Here is a 22,548-nt window from a genome sequence, read left to right as displayed (position 1 = left end):
TTAACTGAGCTTGGTTGGTTACCAAAGGAACTCTAAAGGAAATTCTTTTCTAATTTAGTGTTTACCAAGTGATAGTAATTCTTAGTGTAAATTGAGTGTTCCTATGTTAAGCAAGTTATAGCAATTATTCAATTTCAACAGAGTTTTGGTTTTGTATTACATTGACATCTTAAGTGATCTAGGATTTATTTTTGTGGTAGCTGAATCACCCCTCCCCTTTTAGTTAATCCTCTTATATTTCCCACAAGAGTATGATATGATGCTATAGAAGTTGTGAAAGCCAACTTCACAGATTGCCAAGATCACCTACATGTAAATAACCTATTGAAGAGAAATTGAAAAAGAAGGGAAAAGCAGGGCTTGAAAAAACTCGACAAGATGAGAGAAAAATTGTATTCCAAGATTGATTGAATGAATGGATGAAAAAAGAATTACAAGAGTTCAACCTTAAAGGTGAACAAAAGCCCTAAAGCCTAAAAAAGATAGGTTGCACAATATAATTAATATAAAATATTAATTATATGCACCTAAGAGATAGCTTAAGAAAACTAGAGTAATAGGAAACTTATTTAATTAAATCAAAGTGATTTAATTAATAAGTATAAAAAATTAATTACTCTAACACCCCCACTTAAGTGAAGCTCGGGAGGTAAGATAACCTAGCACAACTAAGAAAGTAGGAAAAATGGGTCCCGGCAACAAGGCTTGAGAAATCTCTGTAAACTGGAGACAAAGGAGAAAACCCAGTGGGAAAAACCCCTCTCCAAAAAGAGATAGCAAATAATGTTCCAGAAGATAGGAATAAAGAGAAGATCATGAAGAAAACCACTTAATTAGAAGAAGCCACAAACTCTATTAGAAAGAAACTGTTGATCTGAAGATCCTCCACGGAAATAGAAGGCACAAACCGAGAGTGTCTATATGGTAGGTGATCCATCTCACCGAAATGCATAGGTAGCCAGCCACTGCAATTGCCTAGTATATAGGATCAAAATACTAAATACATAGCTCACTCCAACCAACCATCGAACCAAGGAAGCATTAGAACCAACAATATAACCCCCCCTTAATGCAGATGGGGTGAGGTGACAGGCAACTGAAAAGATGGGCCAAAAATCTCCTACAACACAGGAACCAAACACATCGAGAGTGAGGTACAGACACCTATAAAGGCATGTGTCACCGACACTACATAAGGCAAAAGAGGAAGAGGGCACAAAATTGGCAAAAAAATATCCCCCCCCCCATGGCACTTTATAAAATAGTGCGAGTACAACAAACCACAATGATGAAAAGGATCTCAAAATGCAAAAGTGGCAGTTTATCTCAGTGTGTTTTCATAAAGATGCTTACAAATGATATCAGCAATGATCAAAATAGGAAAAAAGTTGATACAAAAGATAGTACAACCCAAAAGAAGAGATCCCATGCTAAGAAAATGATCCTCGGACTTGAAATACCCAAGACATCCATCATAGAGCAAAAATGCCAAAAATATGATAGAAAGAGCTTAGGGAAAAATTTGGAAGAAATAACATTATTTCTAAAAAGTAGACAGAACCAGCTTTCCAAAAATATCACGTTTTCAAAAAATAGAGATGGGACGCACAAGAAATGCTTATCAGAGTCAAAAATAGAACTTTAGAATTTAAATACAAAAATAGGAAACTAAACTGCATCAAAACCAAAAAACTCCTACACCACTGTCTCCATCTTGGAACCAAATTTTTTTACACTTCTTTCAGATCGGAAAAAGACCGCTGTATGCTCAAGATATGGCCAAAAAACCAACTATAGGTCAAAAAGAACCCTGGAGAGGTGTTGGAGCACTAATGATGTAGTGTTGACATCATGCTGATGTCAGCAAATCATGACAAAAAATTTGGCAGCCTGCTTGCTGTCACAAGAAAAAAAAATGCCGCGTGGCATCCACATGGCGATGCTGACTAGATGCCAACATGGCACATGTGCCACGTGTCTACAGGTTGGTTCAAAATGTGCCACGCAGGCGAGAGTCCAAGAGTCCATGATAGCACTGTTGAGATGGCAAGGCTGTAGGTAGGTAGCAGCTATTGGCAGCAGTGGTCATAGTGGTGGCTAGAGTTGGTGACGCCACCTAGAGGGGGGAGCGCTAGCGGCGGTGGTCAGGCCGCAGTAGCACGTCGGCGATGGCTACGCACGGGCCGAGCGCAGGTGGTCCTCTAATGGTGCACAGGTGGTTCATGGGTGGCCGCTAGGCAGAGCGGCCCAAAACTATTTTTTTTTAAATTTTTTTTTTTGTAAAATTGCAATAAATGCATCTGTACGGCCTCCCGAGGGGCAAAAAAAATTTGCCTGACGCTATGGAAGCCAAAAAAGACAAATTTTATATGGATGCTGACTATAAATGGCCTTCCAAATCCAATGGCAGCATCTGTTTGGGCCCAAAGTGCTCTAAAAATTGCTCTTCCTCCCAATTGAAGAAAAAACCTTTAAAAAGCTGGGGTTTCTAACTCTGAATCGCGACTTCAAAAATCCTTCAAACAAGAAGTAGCAGGGCAGCTCTGTTACCATGTAGAAGTTGTGAAAACCAACTTCATAGATTGCCAAGATCACCTGCATGCAAATAACCTATTGAAGAGAAACCAAAAAAGAAGGGAAAAGCAGAGCTTGGAAAAACTCAACAAGATGAGAGAAAAACTATATTCCAAGATTGATTGAATGAATGGATGAAAAAAGAATTACAAGAGTTCAATCTTAAAGGTGAATGAAAGCCCTAAAGCCTAAAAAAGCTAGGTTACACAATATAATTAATATAAAATATTAATTATATGCACCTAAGAGATAGCTTAAGAAAACTAGAGTAATAGGCAACTTATTTAATTAAATCAAAGTGATTTAATTAATAAGTATAAACAATTAATTACTCTAACAGATGCAAGTGTGGATCAAAGATGGAGATCATATTTTATTGAGAAGAGTATGAGTTGAATATATTAGTTTGATTTAAAGGAACTATATTAGCATATTTTATGATTTTAGTTATTCATTAAAGTTGGTGACCCTAGAAGGGGAAGAAACGTTGAGGCCTCCTCTATTGGTTTGAAAAACCTTCCACTCTCTCCCAACTAAGATATGATGAAAGCCACAAGGAATGAGCAGTCTCAGCTTAGAAATATTACCATTTTTTCTATAACACATCTTTTGCAGGAAGGGGTTCATAAGAAAAAAAATGTAATGTAGGCTAGTCATTATTTAGGACCTTTCTCTAGTCTCCAAAGTGAAATTTTGAGTAATAAAAAATTTGTTCCTCTCCAAATTAAGTTGAGCTATAAGGATTGAAGCCTAAATTTGATCCTTTCACTCCATAGATTTTGAAATGTTTGGGGGATGTTCTATAAATTAAAGAATAAATATTCACTCTCCCTCATTTAAATACTTGTATTTTAATTTATCTTGAGCCACTAATTTATTTTTTGAAAAAAATATTATGAAAATTAAGATAAATTATTTTTCCATGGAACTTGTTCTCCTTGGTAAACTAGGTGCTTACTTTCACATTAAGCTAATGGCCAAGCTAGGAGAAACTTCCTTTCCCTAAAGAGAACCCCTAATGAGGATAGTTTCAGTGTGAGTCCTAGCAATAATGGTGAGAGAAAGTCTAAATTCAAATCATGTAGCTAATACAGGTAATGAAGAAGGAAGAATTCCTCCTTCTAAGGAAAGTGTTTTAGAGGACCCTACTAATTTGAATAATTCTTGCCTCAACAATGGTGAGAACCCAATGTTAGATAATAGTGGAGAAAAAATGATTACTTTGGCTAATCCACTATTTGAGGAGGATTTTGATGTCATTTGTTTCTTAGGTATTGGAACTAACTCATCTTCATCTATATCTAGTTGTCAACCTGAATGTCCTCATGGTGAGCCTGAAAATGCCCCTCCCCCACTCCCCACCACACAAATAGGAAAATGCACAAAAAATTAGTAATTGGTATTATTAAGGAGAGAGCTAAGAAATTTATAAAATCTAAACAAGGCATTATGGAACCATTGAGCTCCCCTCTTGGAAGCTTGACTATGCATAAGTCATTTGATATTGACAATTAGATCAATACTTATAATAATATAGGAGATGTGATAAATGGGAATGATGAGTAATGTATTGAGGTTGTTATTAAAATTTCTACCAAAAAAAGGAAGATTATGGATAACAAATAATTTATAATTCCTTTGGGGGTTACAAATAGAAAAATATAGATATGCATGATGTTTCAACATGCTTTATAAGAATTGAAAACCTCCACTTAAATTATGATATCAAACATGCATAGTTGGAATGTTTGTGGCCTTGAGCTCCTAGGCAAGAAATATGTGGCCAAGAAATGGTGCAATGAATTAAAAAGTAAATGCATTTTTTATTTTTTACAAGAAATCAAGGTGGTGGGATATCATGTGTTTAAAATATTGAATTTTTAATGGGATCCTGCCACTTTCTTTTACTCTAACCATGACAAAGAATAGGGTGGGGTTTCTATTTTTTTTGGTCCTTAACAAGAAGACAAATTTTTGGCAGTGGATCCTTACCATTTCATTGAGCTCAACAGGTACCTTTTACAGTTAAGGATATGATGTTTGGTATTTGCGATATCTATGCTTCTAGTGATTATAGAGAAAGAGTCATCTTATGTAATTGGTTGAGATCCATCTTGTTGGAATACTTTAGAATAATTGGGGGGGATGGGGGGTGGTGGTGAATTAGCTATCTAAGGTCTAGATGTATAAATAAATCCTTTCACAGCTTAATGAACCCATAAAATATTTATACTCATGCATTCATCCATAAGATTATGTAATCACTTAAAACTTGTAGGTTACTATCAAATCAACTTGCAGAAATGTAAACATGAAACATAACAGATTCATCAACACACTTGACACAATGATTTACATGGAAACCCAATTTTGGAAAAACCACCAGTAACATGCTACTCTTTTCACTCTTCTGAAGTGATGCCCTGTGAAAGGCCAACCATGCTAAAGGTTACAATACTCACTATTAAATGTGGCCCTATTAAAGCATTTCAATCACCCTATTAGAAGTGAGTCTTGTTAGAGGACTTTAGACCATTCACTTGGAATGTCACTTGGTTAAAGGATTTACAAATGATTTTTAGGTCAACCTTAATCGAAAAGATTTACCCTAGACTGATAAAATTGTTAGACAGTAATAGTAAGGCTTGATCTAATACAACTTACAACTTCATTTGTAGATTATAGATCTCTATTCAGTCCTCAATTCTACTTGGCCTTCATACTTTGCAGGTTTGATTTCTTATTCACCCTTCAAGCATTCATCTCCTTAAGCCTTCTTGCTTAACATGTCATTACAGACTCTTCTCTTAGGTCAGTTGATGAAGAAAAACCCTTGACTCCTTGTCTCCCTAAGGTTCTTGCACATGACAACATTGCTTCATGACCATCCATTCTTATAAATAGAAAATTAAGATCTTTTGTTGTTCATTCTCCATCATTTAATTTAGGGTTTGGATGAATTAGGTAGGATACAATGTATCTACCCCATATCTCATATCTCTTCTAGAAACTTCTCCTAGAATCCTCTTTGAATTCATCTAAAAATGGTTTACCTTGAATTCTATGCCACTAGATCATCAATCTTATCTTCAACCAAGTTTACCTAATCTAAGAAAATAAACTTGTTGGCTTAGATCCATTGAATTCATGATCTTTTGAATAATGCAGGAGCTCAGCATTGTCAAACTTTCAATGCTTGGCACATACTATGTTGCTTGACGTCCACTACAAAATCACTGAGCACAAACTAAAGTTTACTGGTGCTCAGCATCAACTAAACTTTACTTAGCATCCGCTACTCTCCTCAGCATACACTAGAATGAACTTTTACTTGGCTCCAACTAATTTTTTCCTTGGCTTGCTCTGTCTTTTCTTGGCACCTACTATCCACTTAGTCAAGCTTGATAGAAAAACTTTGTGTAACTTGTTCTCTTCTTAACTTTCTTAGTGTAACCAGCTTTTATAACCTTAAGTAGATTATCAATACATCATGTCATCATTTCCTTAACTAATTCTTGTACTTCATTACATAAGCATAACTCAACCTTTCCTCTAGGTGCTATTGTTACATCTTTTGATCAAATCCTCTTCATCAATCAAATAAGTGATAGTACTTGAATCTTATAAGTAATTACCTCAACATAAAATAGCAAGTTTGACATCAGTGTCAAAAAAATTATTGAAACATATTTTTCATATTTATATGTTCTTATAAATCTCCCTCTTTCAACAATTTCCTTCTTTGATTAGCTTCTTCAATCTATTCTCAACACATCTTATGTGATTGGTTAAGAGCTATTTTCTTTGGATACTTTAATATGATAGATACTTTGAAGAAAAATGTGGAGGTAGTAAGCATGCTTGGAAAGAGAATGAGCATTACTTGTATACCAAATTTAAAAGAAAATTAAAATTGTTTAACCCTATTTAAAGGAACAAGAAGAAGTTTTATAATATTTTGTTTATGTAAGTGTCATGTAGGCTTGACAGATTCTATATTGATTCTTCCCTTTTTTCCTTTATCTCTCATGGAGACTAGTCTCTTGTTGTGTTCCACCTTGTTATAATTTTTTATCATTACCCTATTGTTGCCTACATTTATATTGAGAAAGTTAGCCTCATAGTAAATTGAAAAAAATTCTACAAGTATGTAATATATGTTAATATATATGTTGATGAAAATCTAAATATGAAAGTTTGATTTAATACACACCCACACACACAAACGCATGCACGCACGCGTGCACACACACATCATTGTCATCAACTTATACATTATACATTATTCATAATATGTATCAGTTTTTCTTTAAAGACCAAGTGTCGATCAAGTATCGGTCATTTCTTATAATGCATTGAAATGGCATGACTTGAAACATGATCATGTAGGGTCATGCCCCTACATGGGCATGTTACAATTTTATATATATGTGCCTTGTCGATACTGCATATTTATATCAATCATAAGTGAAATATAAATCTTAGCTCAAAAAATATATAATATTTTATACATCATAAATGTGATCTATCATATACCTTCAGTATAGTCTAAAGAGATCTACACTTATCAAGACAGGGTTATTTCTCATCAGCACAATTAATATATAAAAGAATATCAATTAAACTTATTTCAAAATTCAGAAACAAAATTATATTGCACTAATAATTATATTATTATACAAATACAAGGTATTTTAGTCTCCACCAAAATGATCTATATAAAATTAGTATGATATCAAAGACAGGTTAGTAGAGAGACTAATAAATAGCTTAAAATCAATTTTTCAAATCACAAAATAAAAGTAATATCATGGCAAGCAATGCTACTATCAAGGATAGGCTTGAAGGAACAACAAATTTCTTATCATGGAAAATTCAAATTACAAAAATCGTCGAAGAATTAGAATTAGAATCATTCATTGAAAAAGGCATTTCAATACCTAAAGACGAGGCAGAAAAATCCACATGGAAAAGGTGAAATAGTAAAACTAGAAAAATCATTGTTGATTTAGTAAAAGATCATATTCTTCCTTCCATATCAAATCTCAAGAAAGCATTTGAAGTAATTAAAAAAATTAAGGATACATTTGAGATTAACAACTCAAGTAGATTACTCACATTAAAAAATCAACTTATGAATATAAAAATGAATAAAGGATAGTCAATCTCATCCCACTTTGGAAGATTTTGAGAAATAAATAATCAGCTATCTTCTATTAGAAATAAAGTTGAAGATCAAGTTATCCATAATAGAATTTAGAGGGCTACCTATATCTTGGGAAGCATTCATCCAAGTCATCAACAAACCTTCAATACCAACTTTTGATCAACTTAAAAATCATTGCACCTTAAAAGAATCAAGACTTATTTCTAGAGGGGTCATTTCAAACCAAGAGGGAGAAAATAAATCCCTTTTCTCAATCTCTAATAACAAAGGGAAGAAGAGGAAGTTTAAACATAAAGGGAAGAAAAATGACCAAAGAAAAGGAAACAATAATCACAACAAGAAAGACTTCTCCAAAGTTCAATGTTACAATATGAGAAATATGGACATACCTACTACTTTTGTTCAGAAAGGGAAAAAATTAGAACCACCATAGCCAAAGCTAAAAATGAAGAAAATCTATTATTCTACACAACTCTATCAAGTGAGATGAACTCCAACAAAAATGTTTGGATAATCGACAGTGGTGCATCCCATCACATAACAAGATTCAGAGATAAGTTTGAAACTTTTGAAAATTATCTCACTGGAGGAGTCACCACTGGAGATAACTCCACCTATCTAGTAAAAGGAATTGGGACTTGTTCTATACAACTAAGAACTAAGATCACTCGAAAATTGAAAGATGCTCTTTTTTTACCTAGCATAAAAATGAATCTAGTATCCATCTCTGGATTTGTAGATGAAGGTTATCATGTTACCTTTAATGAAGATAAAGTATTGTACTAGTCTTAAAATTCTAACCTTGATAGTTCCATCAACATAGGGTCTAGAGATGGAACTCTATATAAACTATGTAACATCCAAAAGCAATCCCTAAATCATGAAGTATCAAACCCTAAAGAAATATGGCATAGAAGGCTTGGACATATTGGATTCAATACACTACCGAACATAGGAAAAATCACCACTAGAACACCAAACTTAAATTCAAATCATATAGGAATTTGTAAAGGATGTTCTCTAGGAAAGAATGTACAAAGATATTTCCCCCAAGTGAACACAAATCTAAATTAGTTTTGGAACTAGCTCACAGTGATTTGTGTAGACCTTTGCCAACATTTTCTCTAGGAGGATACTCATACTACATAATATTTATTGATGAATTTTCTAGGAAAACTTAGATTTACTTCCTAAAGGACAAAGAATCAAATGAATTTCTATCAAAATTTAAATATTTCAAAAAAATTGTGGAAAATTAAACATAAAAAAGTATAACAATTCTAAGATCAGACAATGGGGGTGGATACACCCCTGAAAATTTCAAAGAATTTTGCACCTCTATTAGGATTAAGGAGTATATTATATTTTATAATCCTCAATAGAATGGAGTGGCAAAAAAGAAAAACATAACCATTGTTGAATCAGAAAAAGCCATGTTACATGATCAAAATTTACACTTCTCATTTTGGGTGGAAACCACTGATACTATTGTATATATTCAAAATAGATGCTCACACTCAATTCTAGAAAATATAACCCCTAAAGAAGCCTTTAGAGGAGTTAAACTTGACCTAATTCATTTTAGAATATTTGGTTGCCCCATTTACATTCATATATCTAAAGAAAAGAGAGCCAAATTGGAACCATCTAGGAAGACAAGTATATTTATTGGCTACAATGAAAACACTAAAGGATATTAGAGTCTATATACTAGGGAAAAGATCAGTTGAAATTGTTAGAGATGATAAATTTGAAGAAAATACTACCTTCAAACCATCCACAAGTATAGAAGATAAGCCCATCACAGAATTGGATGAAAATTAGTAAACTGGAAATCAAAGGGGAGACCATATCTCAAGAGAATGAACTATTATCTGACACTGCGGATATGAACATCTCTATGTAGATAATTAAAATTGTCCTAAACATTATATTAATTAATTTAATATCTCCCTTGACACTATAATTAATTATTAATTAATTAATTATATTTTTCATGTTCCTCTACTTATTTAATTAAATTTATTTAATTAAATAGGTTCACTTCCCTAATGTATTTAAATTTAATTTGAATACTTCCCCCTAATGTGTTAAATTTATTTAATGCATAGTGTTCCATAAATCCCTTTTTAAATAAATTCAAATTTATTTAAATACCTCCACTTTATTAAATTCTCTAATCCTATGATTAAGTTAAATCCTTTTTAATTTAATCCTAATCCCACCTAAAATCTAGTCTACCACCCATCACTATCATCCTTCCAAGCCTACCCATTAGTTAATACTACTTAATTAATCCTAAACACCTTTTTGGTCCCTAAATGTTTGCTCCCACATGTGTGAGAAACTCAAAACCCAAGAAAGCCTCCCTTTTCTTATTTATCCAAAAATTCTTACACTCTTACACACTTTTCCCCCTTTCCTTTCTCCAAGGTTGCTCACACATGTGTGAGGAAACCTTGAGCCATCTCTATCATCAAAAAGGTGTTGGAATGTCCAAAATGGGAAGAGTACTTCTGAGAGAGGGGGTGAATCAGAAGTACAACATTTTTAACCTTTTCTAACCCTTTATATATCAAATAGCTGAAAATAAATTGCATGCATGTAAACACATCAAATAGCAATAAAGTAAAAAAATATGCAATAACACATAACACCAGAATTGGTAACCCAAAAACCCTCTAGGAATAAGAAGGTAAAATTGGGGTGGAGATGATACCCACAAAAATCACTGCAACAATAATTATTTGACCACTTCTAATGGTTTGCCCTGTGAAAGGCTTGCCCTATTAAAGGCTTTACACTATGTCAATAGTGACCTGATTAGAGGATTTAGAAACACTTTACATGAAGTGTCACCCTGTTAAAGGATTTACAATAGGCTGTTAAACTCACCTAATACATAAGATTTTCAATCAGCTTCTCCAAAGGTTCTCCTACCTAGTTGTTAAGCTAACCTATCAATAAATGATTTCCAACTTCTAATACAATGACAAGAAAGTATTAGGAATCTTTGACATGATTGCATACAATCCTCAATTGCTGATTTCAAGCACTTGTTCTACTCCTTCTGACCTTGATCTTTTGAGATCTGATATCTGATCATGTCTTTTTTCCCTTGTGTTGTTCTTATCAATTGGATATGAAATTGCTACTCTGTTCCTCTAACTCTATCCTTCTTCACACTAAATTTTGCTATAGTCTCCCCATACACTATTCTCTATCAAATTTGTAATGGGGTTTTCGATCTCCTTTTAAATATTGTGAAGACTTAAGGTTAGGTATGGATCTACAATCCATATTGAATCTTAAGGTCCCACTCATTCCTTGCATTTTTATCACTGGTTGCATGCCTTCTCCATTTTTCTAATTGGCTGCATCCAGATCGCATAGGGAATGTAAAGATTCATCCTTATCCTTTTTCTCTTTTGAAATTCTTCTATGTCGGCTCCAAAAATGGTTTACATCTAAGTTTGTGAGGGCACAAACTCATATGCTAATTTTGTGTTACTTAGCACATACTGAACTACTGGTGCTCAGCACATATACTATCCCGAATTGCTCGGCACCTATTACACTATGTCTTGCTTGACACATATCTGATTATAGCTCACTCAAAATATGGAGCATTTTGACCTGCTTGTCATCAACTATGACTCGGCACCTATATGTTACTCGGCACTTATATACTACTTGGCACCTGAAGTCACTCGGCACCTATTAAAATACTAACTCGACACACATTGTGGCTCGGCATACATAGTGTACTCGGCTTCAATACAAAACGTGATTAAGTGTGTTGACACTCAAATGTCAAAACCATCTAAGACCAACAATCTCCCCCTTTGACATGAGTGTCAAAAACACTGAACTAGACATTTATTCATCTATCTTTATGAGTACCTTATCCACAAAATTTCAAAATTGTTCAAAATACCTTAACTCCTCCTGAGTTGATTGTGCCTTGACATTCTTGAAATCAAAATTCTATGTTGAATGTGCCTGATACTCTTTGTATTCTATCCTATACCTATATTTTGTACATGTGTCTCTATATCTATTTTATCAGGGCTTATGGAATTTTTTCATTTTGCATCAGAGCTATTTTCCATATGATTGCCAAAATTTTGTATCTCCCCCTTTGATATAACTTCCTTACTATTTTTTTTTTTTAAATCTTATTATCTCCCTTATATCTCCCCTAAAACATATATCTCCCCCTTTTTGACACTTATTTCAAAAGGTTCTAAGGAGTAATACCATACTTACCCAAAAAATTACTATTTACCTCCATTATTGTTTTCAGAGCTGTCCAATTCTCCAAAGCTATGTCAAGTGACTTGTGTTGGATGGCAGTCTCTATAGCAAGGTGTACAATTCCATCAAGTGTAGAAAGATTTGGATGTTTCTTTAAAACTATTTCAACGTAAACTTGTTTTTTGTGGAAAACTTCTAAATGAGGGGTTATGGAGGACTGAATTTGCATCAATTTAGCCTTTATATTGGCTTCCTTTGCTGTTAGTACAGCTAACTCCCTTTGTGTGTGAAGTGATTGTGAAAAATGCTTCTCACTTTGAGCTAGATCTCTAGGTAATTTCATGCTAGAGATTTTCTTGCAAGCTCATTATTCTTTGGTTCGTTTCTTTTGTGAAATTGGAAAAATCACACAACTTCCTATATAATGAAAAAATGTTTTCAAGGAAAATTTTGACTTATCTATTGTCTTGGACAACTCTACCTGTTCAAGTGCTATGCCACTTGATATCTTCTCATTTACTTTTCCTTGAAACTTTCTTTTTGACCATTCCATGAGTTTAACATTGGTATCTTGGTCTTCATTTGTCACCTAGTTAGCTATGTCTAATAGTTGCTCTATTATATGCTTGACTTCAACTCGTGACTACAAGCTGAAGGCATCCATAAAGATGTCCTTGATGTCATGAAATGCTTTCTTATGTTTAAACTCTTTTCTAAATATTTCCTACCTCATCCTTCTGTCTAATGCATTTTGTATTTTAGGAATTTGTGTCATTGTAATTGTCTTGGAATCATAGGAAGGAATCACAATGCCTTCATCTAATTCAGGGTCTCCATAGTGAAGTACCCTGGCCACTCTAGTTGAACTCAAGCTTGGAGTTGAAAATTACAAGGGGATGGCTTCAGTGCTCAGCTTCTGAATGGTCTTAGTAGGAGTGCCAGTCTTTGGTAGTTCTACCAATGTCTGAATGGTGGCCTACTCGTTTTCATTTGTTGTATCCTCTTTTTCATCTAACTTCCTTTCCTCTACACTCGGCATCTGATCATTATCACTTGTTGTACTTGGTGGAGGTGGTGGTGGAAGCATTAAAACTTTAGTCCTAGTAGTTATGTATGTGAAAGGTGGATCCTTTAGTTTCACCTTTTCCTTTTGTGATGTAGCTACTACCTTTTGTAGCTCATCAACACTCACCAATACAAGGCTTGTGCATAATTGTGCCTATAATGTAGATTGATGAAGGATCTTGGAGAGATCCTTTGCAATGAGGGGATTGATTTTTTGAGCTGATTTTTCAATAACAACTTTTATGATTATTGTTTTTGTAGGTGTGATGGTTACATGAGGTGAACTGGGAGGTGGAAATTGTGTGTCCTGCACACTCTGTTCTTCTTCTTGTTGCTAGTTAGCTGTTACCATAGTTTCTTCTCCCTTAGCTAATTCCTCATCTTCTTCTTTCTCTTTATTCTCATCCTCTCCTTTCTCTTCCTCATCTTTCTTTTCCTCCTTTTTATTTTCTTCTTCCTTCTTCTCTGTTTCCTTTGCTTCTACCTCTCCTTTCTACTCTTATGCCTTCTTTTCCTCTACCTTCTCTTTGACACTGGTTTTTGCCCTATTGGTTTCTACCTTATTGGTTTCCTCTACCTTATGATCAGTAATCTTGTATATTATTTTCCACAATTGTGTGGATTTATTCACTACATCCTCAATCTTGTTTTGAAGGATGCAAAAGGCTTTGTACTTTGGTGCAAATTTCCCACTATGTTTCTTGTTGCCTTGGTTATTTGAGCCTTTGTCATGTCAGGCTTCACTTGAGCTAGGGTAGATTCTCTAATCTCCCTCTCCATCTTTAGACAATAATGTCATTTATTTTCAACTATCTCATATAGTTACTTTGGCATGGTATTGTCAAGTTCTAGAGGTGTGTTCTTAAATTTTTCCATCATGGCATACACAGATTCCTCTACTTTATTTTTCTCTTCCCTAGTAAGCTTATTGAAGTTAAGAGATTTTAAATCATGCAAATTTGTATTTTTAATCTTATTACAAAGTTTTTCAATTACAGATTTTGGAGGATGACTTACCACTTTAAATTGGTTGATGTCCTCTAATTCTATTCTCTCCTCATCATCTATATCTAGTTGTGCCACATACCTTCTTCTCTTCTTGGGTTCTTCTATAGGCTGATCAGTGGCTTTCTTCTTTTCCTTTGATGCCTCTTTGGCCTTTCGAGTGGTTGCTCTTGTAGTGGCCCTTGTTGTTGCTAGCTTAGCTGGAGTTGGCTTGGTTTGAGTTGATTTAGTAACCTTTTTGGGCTTGGGCTGAGATGTAGGCTATGTTTTTTCCTTTCTCTTCTTTTGCTTGGCAAGTGTAGGTGCTTCCTCAACTTCTTCTCCCTCTACACCTTCCTCCTTGTCTTCCCCTAAGCCTTGTGTTAGCTCTACTGGGCCTTGCCCTTGCTCTCCTATTTCTTCACTATCTCCTTCTACTTGTTCTTCTTCTTCTTCTTCACTTGCTTGCCCCAAATGTCTTCTTTATCTTCCTTACCATTTTATCTTTCTTCTTGAAAATAGAAGCTATTTTCAATTTAGTCTCAACTTTGGACTTGACAACATCATATGTCCCAAAGTGAGGAGCTGCCTTATCTATTTCTTCTACTAGCAATGTTGTGATTTCTACTAAGGCTTCATCTATATCAAGCTCATATCCCAATGGCCTTAGCCATCTTACTCTAGATATTGTTGCTTGAATACAGGTGTAATCTATGTCAACCAAGAAGCATATGTCATTGACATGTTTCTTTACTAATAAGATTGATATTCTCATTCTTTGCTTCATAGACTTCTTAAAGTCTTCAAAATAGCTTGTCATTTGTGCCTCAAAGTTATCTCCCATTTGATCAATCAATTCATTAATTTGTGTGATTGTAGTTTTGTTGGAGTTCCAATTCACCTTTCCTATAGAAGGGAAGTCTTCCATCACATAAAAGAATATACACATGAGAACTGAGCCAAATTTTCATTATGCTCCCTTTGATATCCTTATAGCTCCTAGGTTATTATTAATTTACTGCAACATGAGTTCTGCTAGATCATAGGTATAATCTTTCTTCACCAGTTTGTAGGCTACATCAATTGCTAAACATGGCACATTGTTTAGTCTGTTGGATTGGTAAAATTTGTGAGATATAATTCTCACAGCAAAGTCTAGAAGGGGATCAGTTATAGTATCAATGGTCATTCCCCTATTGTTCCATTTTCCTCTAGTATTTTTCTCAATGACCTCCTTTCTATCACTTCTCAATGTCTTTGGCCGATCTAGGGTTGGGAATCTCATAACCCTATGAACTATTCTCTTGGTAATCTTAATAGGTCCTATCTCTAGCCATAGATAGCCATCATGAATTCAACTCAAAACAATGCAAATCCATTTAGTTTTGAATCGTATAGGGTAGACTAGGGCATTGGTCAAACCATTCTTCTCAACTATCTCAAATTTGTTCTTCAAAATCTTGTTCTCACACAATTTAGCATAAGCTTGGAATATTTCAAAATAACCTATGGCACCAATTGTATAGTTGTAGCACTTTCTTACATCTTGAACCATGACTACCATAGGTGGAATGATGAATAATGCACCAGCTAGGTCATTTATGTAAGCAACTTTAGGGATTGGCCTAAATTCGGGCTATTTTACTGCATTGCCGACTAACAAAATCGCATGACTCTCTTTTGCTTTGGGTTTTCTAGAGTTAGAGGCCATTTTTTTGAACTAGGGCTTTAAATGTATTAAAAACTTTAATTCTGCATAGCTTAGCACTTGATAAATACCTTTGAATTGATGAGTTCATATTGAATTGTTGTTGAGATCTGTGCAAATGGTTGTTAGTTTGCCACTTGATCACTTCTTCACTCTCCTTGTCTTTACTCTATGTTCAAATGGCATGAAAATGAACAAAACTTGACCTTATACTTGTCAAAACCCTAGCATTAAATGCTTCATGCATACAGTTTTAAACTCGATACTTGAAGTATTCATCATCACTCAACTCCCATTGTCTTTCATTTACTTAGTCTCCAGTAGACTTCTACTTCACTCAGCTTCTATTGGCAACTCAGCATCCATTGGAACTTTTACTTGGCATGCAAGGGTAACTTGGTAGCTTCTTCAAAGTTTTACTTGGCATCTTTCTCATGCAAATTACTTCTTTGTAGTACTCTTTTGTTCTTTAGGACTAATGTATGATATAACTTTGTATATCAGTCCCATACACCTTCCTTTTGCTTAGTTGAATGAAGTGTGATCACTTGACCTCTTGGGTGAAGTGATCTCTCCATTTGATGTGCTGCACTCATCTTTCTTCTTCCAAGTCTTATTCACTTGCCCTCTTATTTTTTCAACATCAACCTTCTCTTTTCCTTTTATTGACTTCTATCTTGGGTGCTTTTGACTTTGTTGGGCAATTCTTGCTGATATGTCTAGTTTTCAAGCAATTGAAAGATGTAGTTTGGCTTAGCTATCTATTGTAACTTCCTCTAAAATGTTCCCTTATGCAATTTTCAGGAATGTGGCCATAATCCTAACAATAGTGACAGCTATACTTGGAATTGTAATCCCAATTGTAGTGATGAGCATGGTTGTTTCCTCTTGCAGGATGATTAAGTGACCACATAGGCTTTGATTTGCATTCAAATGCTCTATGTCCATATTTTTTGTAGTTGTAGTAGTGACCTTCAAATCTTGGTTTCCTCATAGTTTTAGTTCTACATTCATGTGCTTGATGTCCTTATTTTTTGCACTTGTGACAAAAGCTTGCATTTGTAGGCTTATCATGCTGATGACTATTCTTGTTCCTATAGACATTAGAGGTATGTCCCTTTTTACCACAAAAATGACAAGTAGGTTTAGTGTTCTCACCTTTGTTACTCCTTTCTTCTACATTCTTGGATGAGTCTCATTGTTCAGTGCTAATGTAATGAAGTCCTAAAGTATCATTACTACCCCTTGGTGATTTCAGTAGTTGCTCAAAGTACTTAATAGCCTCATTGGGTTTATTGTAGCTTTCTGTTGTCTCCTTTTCTCTTTTCAATTCATTTTGTAATTTGTCATTCTACATCTTCAAGGTGGAGATCTCAATGTCCTTCATGTTTAGCTCATGATGAGCTTTCATCATCTAACTTAAGGTGTCTAGTTGCATGTTTGAAATCTTTTCAAACTCAATTGTCCTCTCTTCTAGTCTATTGGTAAGATTTCTCTTGTCATCTTCTTTCATGGCCTTGTCTTCAATGGATCTCTTCTTTTCTTCAGTCACTTCACAAAGCATTATGTCTTGTGATTCTTGTTCAAGCTTGAGTAATCTAATTTCTTCAGCTTGTGCTTTGTTTTTCTCCATCAGTTCTGCTATTGCTCCATCAAATTCCTTGGAATCTCCATTGGAAAAAAATTGTGTGGTATCAATCTCCTTATAGTGAATATCATTTTTAGCTATGACTATCTCCTTCCTTCTTTTTAAGGACTTTCTCAATTCTTCTCTACTTCTTCCACTTTGTGTAGAGCTAGGTGCACATCAATCACCTGATTGTCTATGATCTTCTCAAGTTTGAAGACTTCCATCCTCAAACCTTTTCTCTAAGTTGTTAGGCTTCTCCTTATGAGAACCAAATTCTCTAATACTAATTGTTGGAATGTCCAAAATGGGAAGAGTACTTCTGAGAGGGGGGTTGAATCAGAAGTATAATACTTTTAACCTTTTCTAACCCTTTAAATTAAATAACTAAAAATAAATTGCATGCATGTAAATACATCAAATAGCCATAAATTAAAAAACATGCAATAACACATAAAACCAAAATTGGTAACCCAGAAACCCTCTAGGAATAAGAAGGTAAAACTGGGGTGGGGATGATACCCACAAAAATCACTGCAGCAATAATTATTTGACCACTTTTGATGGTCTGCCCTATGAAAGGCAGGCCCTATTAAAGGCTTTATAATATGTCAATAGTGACCTGATTAGAGGATTTACAAACACTTTACATGAAGTGTCACCCTGTCAAAGGATTTACAACAGGCTGTTAAACCCACCTAATACATAGGATTTTCAATCACCTTCTCCAAAGGTTCTCCTACCTAGCTGTTAAGCTAACCTATCAATATAGGATTTCCAACTTCTAATACAATGACAAGAAAGTATTAGGAATCGTTGAACTAGTTGCATACAATCCTCAATTGCTAATTTTAGGCAATTGTGCTACTCCTTCTGACCTTGATCTTTTGAGATCTGATATTTGATCATGTCCTTTTTCCCTTGTGTTTTCTTTATCAACTAGATATGAAATTGCTACTTTTTTCCTCTAAGTCTATCCTTCTTCACACTAAATTTTTCTATAGTCTCCCCATACACTACTCTTTACCACATTTGTAATGGGGTTTTCGATCTCCTTTTAAATATTATGAAGACTTAGGGTTAGGTATGGATCTACGATCCATATTGAATCTTAAGTTCCTGCTCATTCCTTGCATTTTTATCATTGGTTGCATGCCTTCTTTATTTTTTTGATTGGCTACATGTAGATTGCATAGGGAATGTAAAAGATTCTTCCTTATCCTTTTTCTCTTTCTAAATTCTTCTATGTGGTCTCCAAAAATGGTTTACATCTGAGTTTGTGAGGGCACAAACTCATATGTTGATTCTATGTTACTTGGCACATACTGAACTACTAGTGCTTAACACATATACTATCCTAGATTGCTTGGCACCTATTACACTCTGTCTTGCTTGGCACATATATGATTTTGGCTCACTCAACATATAAAGCATTTTGACTTGCTTGGCATCAAATGTGACTCAACATGTATATGTTACTCGGCAATTATATACTGCTTGGCACCTGAAATCACTCAACACCTATTGAAATACTAACTCGGTACACACTGTGGCTTAGCATACATTGTGTACTTGGCTTTAATACAAAAGGTGATTAAGTGTGTTGACACTCAAATGTCAAAACCATCTAAGACTAACAAAAGGCTTATGTTGACCTTTTCATAGCTTGTCTTCCTAGCCCACATATCTCCCTTGTGGTACCTATGTGGATGTCACATAGATGCCACCTCCCCAAGGCCTCTCTCAAGCCTATAAATAGAGCCCTTGTCTTAGGAATTTTCAATCTCCCTCATTTGCATTGTTATCATGCTAGTATAGTTATAGAACCTTTAGTAATTTTATGCATTGTTACTAACTCTTTGCTAGTTGTTAGATTCCATTTCTTGCATTAATAATCTAGTTTACTTTCTTCCATTCATCTCCATTTCCTAGAATTTTTTAAGAAGGGCTTCTTTCATAGCCTCCTCTCGAAACATTCCTTATTCACCTAGCCTAGATTCATATCTCATTCTCATACTTTCATCATCATGGGATTCATTCAATAGTTGTGTTTGGGAGAGCACATCCAAATCCCTCTAACTAGAGCACACCAACAAGGTTCACATGAGTGTCCTTGTTGAGCTACTCCAAGGTTGTGTGGGACTCATATCTATCAATTATTTAGCTTAGTAAAATGCAAGAAGTTTAAGTTGATTATTATTTGAATCTTAAAATATGAACATGTACAACTAATGTTTTCCTTATTTAAGTGTGCTCCTAACAAGTAGTTTTTTCACGTATACACCCTAATATCAAGAAAAGGCCATTATGGGAAAGGAAAATGATTGAAGAAAATAATGTTGAATTGGATGAAATCTCTAGAGAGAGTAAGAAAACCATAAATAAATCATGCTACAATGCACTACTAACTGAGCTTACAAAATCTAAACCATCAACTATTGCAAAAGCCCCATCATGCCAAGCATAGAAAGATGTTATGGTCAAAGAATGTCAATCTATATTAGAAAAAAATGTTTTGGCTATTGTACCTACGCCAAAAGAAAAATTAGTTGTTTCATAAAAGTGGTTATACAAAATCAAGTATGCTTTAGATGGTAGTATTGAAAAACATAAAACAAGATTTGTTTCTCTAGGTTTCTTTCAAAAGGATGGTATTGATTATAAGGAAATATTTTCTCCAACTACTCAATATACTTCAATAAGGACAATTATTGCAATTTTAGCATCTAAGGATGGAAGATAGATCAAATGGATGTCAAGACTACCTTTATGAATGGTGTCATTAATAAAGAAGTATATATCAAAAAACATAAAGGTTTTATTATAAAAGACAAGAACCTATATGTATTTAAACTAAAGAAATCTCTTTCTGGCCTTAAACAAGCACCATGAGCTTGGTATGAAAGGATAGATAGTTATCCCTATAAACTAGAATACTCAAAAAATGAAGCTTATCCTAACACATATTTCAAAATATCTAATGGTGATATTTTAATTCTTGTTCTCTATGTTGATGACTTGTTAATAACAGGCAAAGATCATCTAATTAAAAGATGCAAGCAAGATCTAGTCGCTAAATTTGAAATGAAGGATCTAGGCCTACTACACTATGTTCTAGGTGTAGAAGTATGTCAAAAGAAAGATCATATTTTTCCTAATCAAGGAAGTACACAATAAAATCTTAACTAGATTTGGTATGATAAACTACAAGTGCCTAGCAAATCTATGGAAATAAGTGTACACAAGCTAAAATAAGAAGTAGTGAATTCAGAATCTATTGATCCCACTCTCTATAGACAAATCATTGTATCATTTATTTATTTATTAAACATCGGGCCTTATATATGTTATGCTACCAATATTTTAAGCCTTTTCATGTGTGAACCAAAGATGATTCATTTGATGGTTGCTAAACATATCTTGAGATATCTATGAGGTACTATTGGTCTTGGTTTGAAGTACAAAAATGTTGAGATTAAACTTGAAGGATATATTGATTCTGATTGGGCTAGTTATTCTATAAACCACAAGAGTACTACAGGTTGTTTCTTCAGTCTTGGATCAGCAATGATATCTTGGTTCAGTAGAAAACAACTAAGAGTTGCCTTGAGTTCCACCAAAGCTAAATATATGGAAGCCTCTACGGGAGCTCACAAAGCAGTATGGCGAAGAAAGCTATTATTTTGGCTTTTTGGAAAGAAACTAAGTTCCATGATGATTCATTATGATATTTAAATATGTATTAAACTTTCTACTAATCTTGTCTTTTACAATCAATCAGAGCATAATGAGAGTCCATGTTATAACAGAAGAGACATGGTTGATAGAAATGTTATCAAACTAATTTATATGAACACTAATGAGAAAAATGTTGACATCTTCACCAAGCCTCTTGCAAAGTTCAAAATAAAGTACTTCATAGGTAAACTTTGCATGAAAAGATTTTAAATACATTTATAATTTAAAATTGTATTTGTGCATTTATGTGTTATGAAAGGTTATGGTCTTTCATTTTTTTGAGGTCACTATTGTAAGATGACGGCCTTAGAAATAGTTTGACCTATCTCTTAGATACACTACATTAACTTGTAGCGCCAAAATGTGTTCGATGTTTACGAGTGAGTGTTATCATGGTTCATTGGGCCGAACTTTGTTGGACACCATGATAACCAACTCATCATGGTTCTTTGGACCAAATTTTTCTAGACACCATGATAATCAAATTGTTATGGTTCTTTGGTCTAGATCTTGCTAGACACCATAATATAGTATCAATAATAGACCACACTTAAGGTGGTGTTTAAGCTTATATTAAAAGCTATGAAAATTTCTTCAATTCCCTCCTTACTAAAGAGGGAGTGTTGAGAAAGTTATCCTCATAGTAAATTGAAGTAAATTCTATTAAGTATATAATATATGTTAATATATATGTTGATGAAAATCTAAATATGAAAGTCTGATTTAATGTGTGTGTGTACATATACATATATTTATACTATGTTGAGTGATGGAGGTATAAACAAGATAACTTGATACTGAGAGGGGGGGGGTGAATCAGAATCTTAAGCACTTCTACTTTTCACCAATTCATTCACGCATTCACCAATTATCCTATGCATGTAAAACATATCTAATCCAAAAACTTAGTACAATAACTATCATGGATTGTGGAAATCTGATCACATTAATATCCTATACATGTAAAACTTGTAATAATGAACCTGTTGTATTGTGAAAACCTAACCCGTCAAGAGCACGCATAAACAGGAAAACATTATTTGTACATGTATATCAAAGATTGAACTAAATTGAAATACAACTAATTCTACTTGAGTTTAAAACCTAATGCAACCAAAAGATAAGAGTTCCCATGCAACCTCAAAGCAACTCAACAAGGGCACCCACAAGAGGCCTTGTTGATGTGCTCAATAGTGAGGGATGTGGATGTGCTCTCCTCAAACACAACTATGATTGAATCACATGATAATAAAAGTATGAAAATGAAATGATGAACCTAAGCTAGAATGAATGAAGAACACTTCAAGCAATGGCTATAGAAGTAACCAAACTCGAAAGCATTCCAAGTTGTGAAGGTGAATGTAAAAAACAAAATCTAATGATGCAATAATAAATGGAAATGCAAGAACAATGCAATAAATTAAACAA

The sequence above is a fragment of the Cupressus sempervirens genome, chromosome 3, assembly GCF_028749045.1.
Source record: "Cupressus sempervirens isolate cs-2001-9-10 chromosome 3, ASM2874904v1, whole genome shotgun sequence".
Taxonomy (NCBI): Eukaryota; Viridiplantae; Streptophyta; class Pinopsida; order Cupressales; family Cupressaceae; genus Cupressus; species Cupressus sempervirens.
This window is presented reverse-complemented; position numbering follows the sequence as displayed.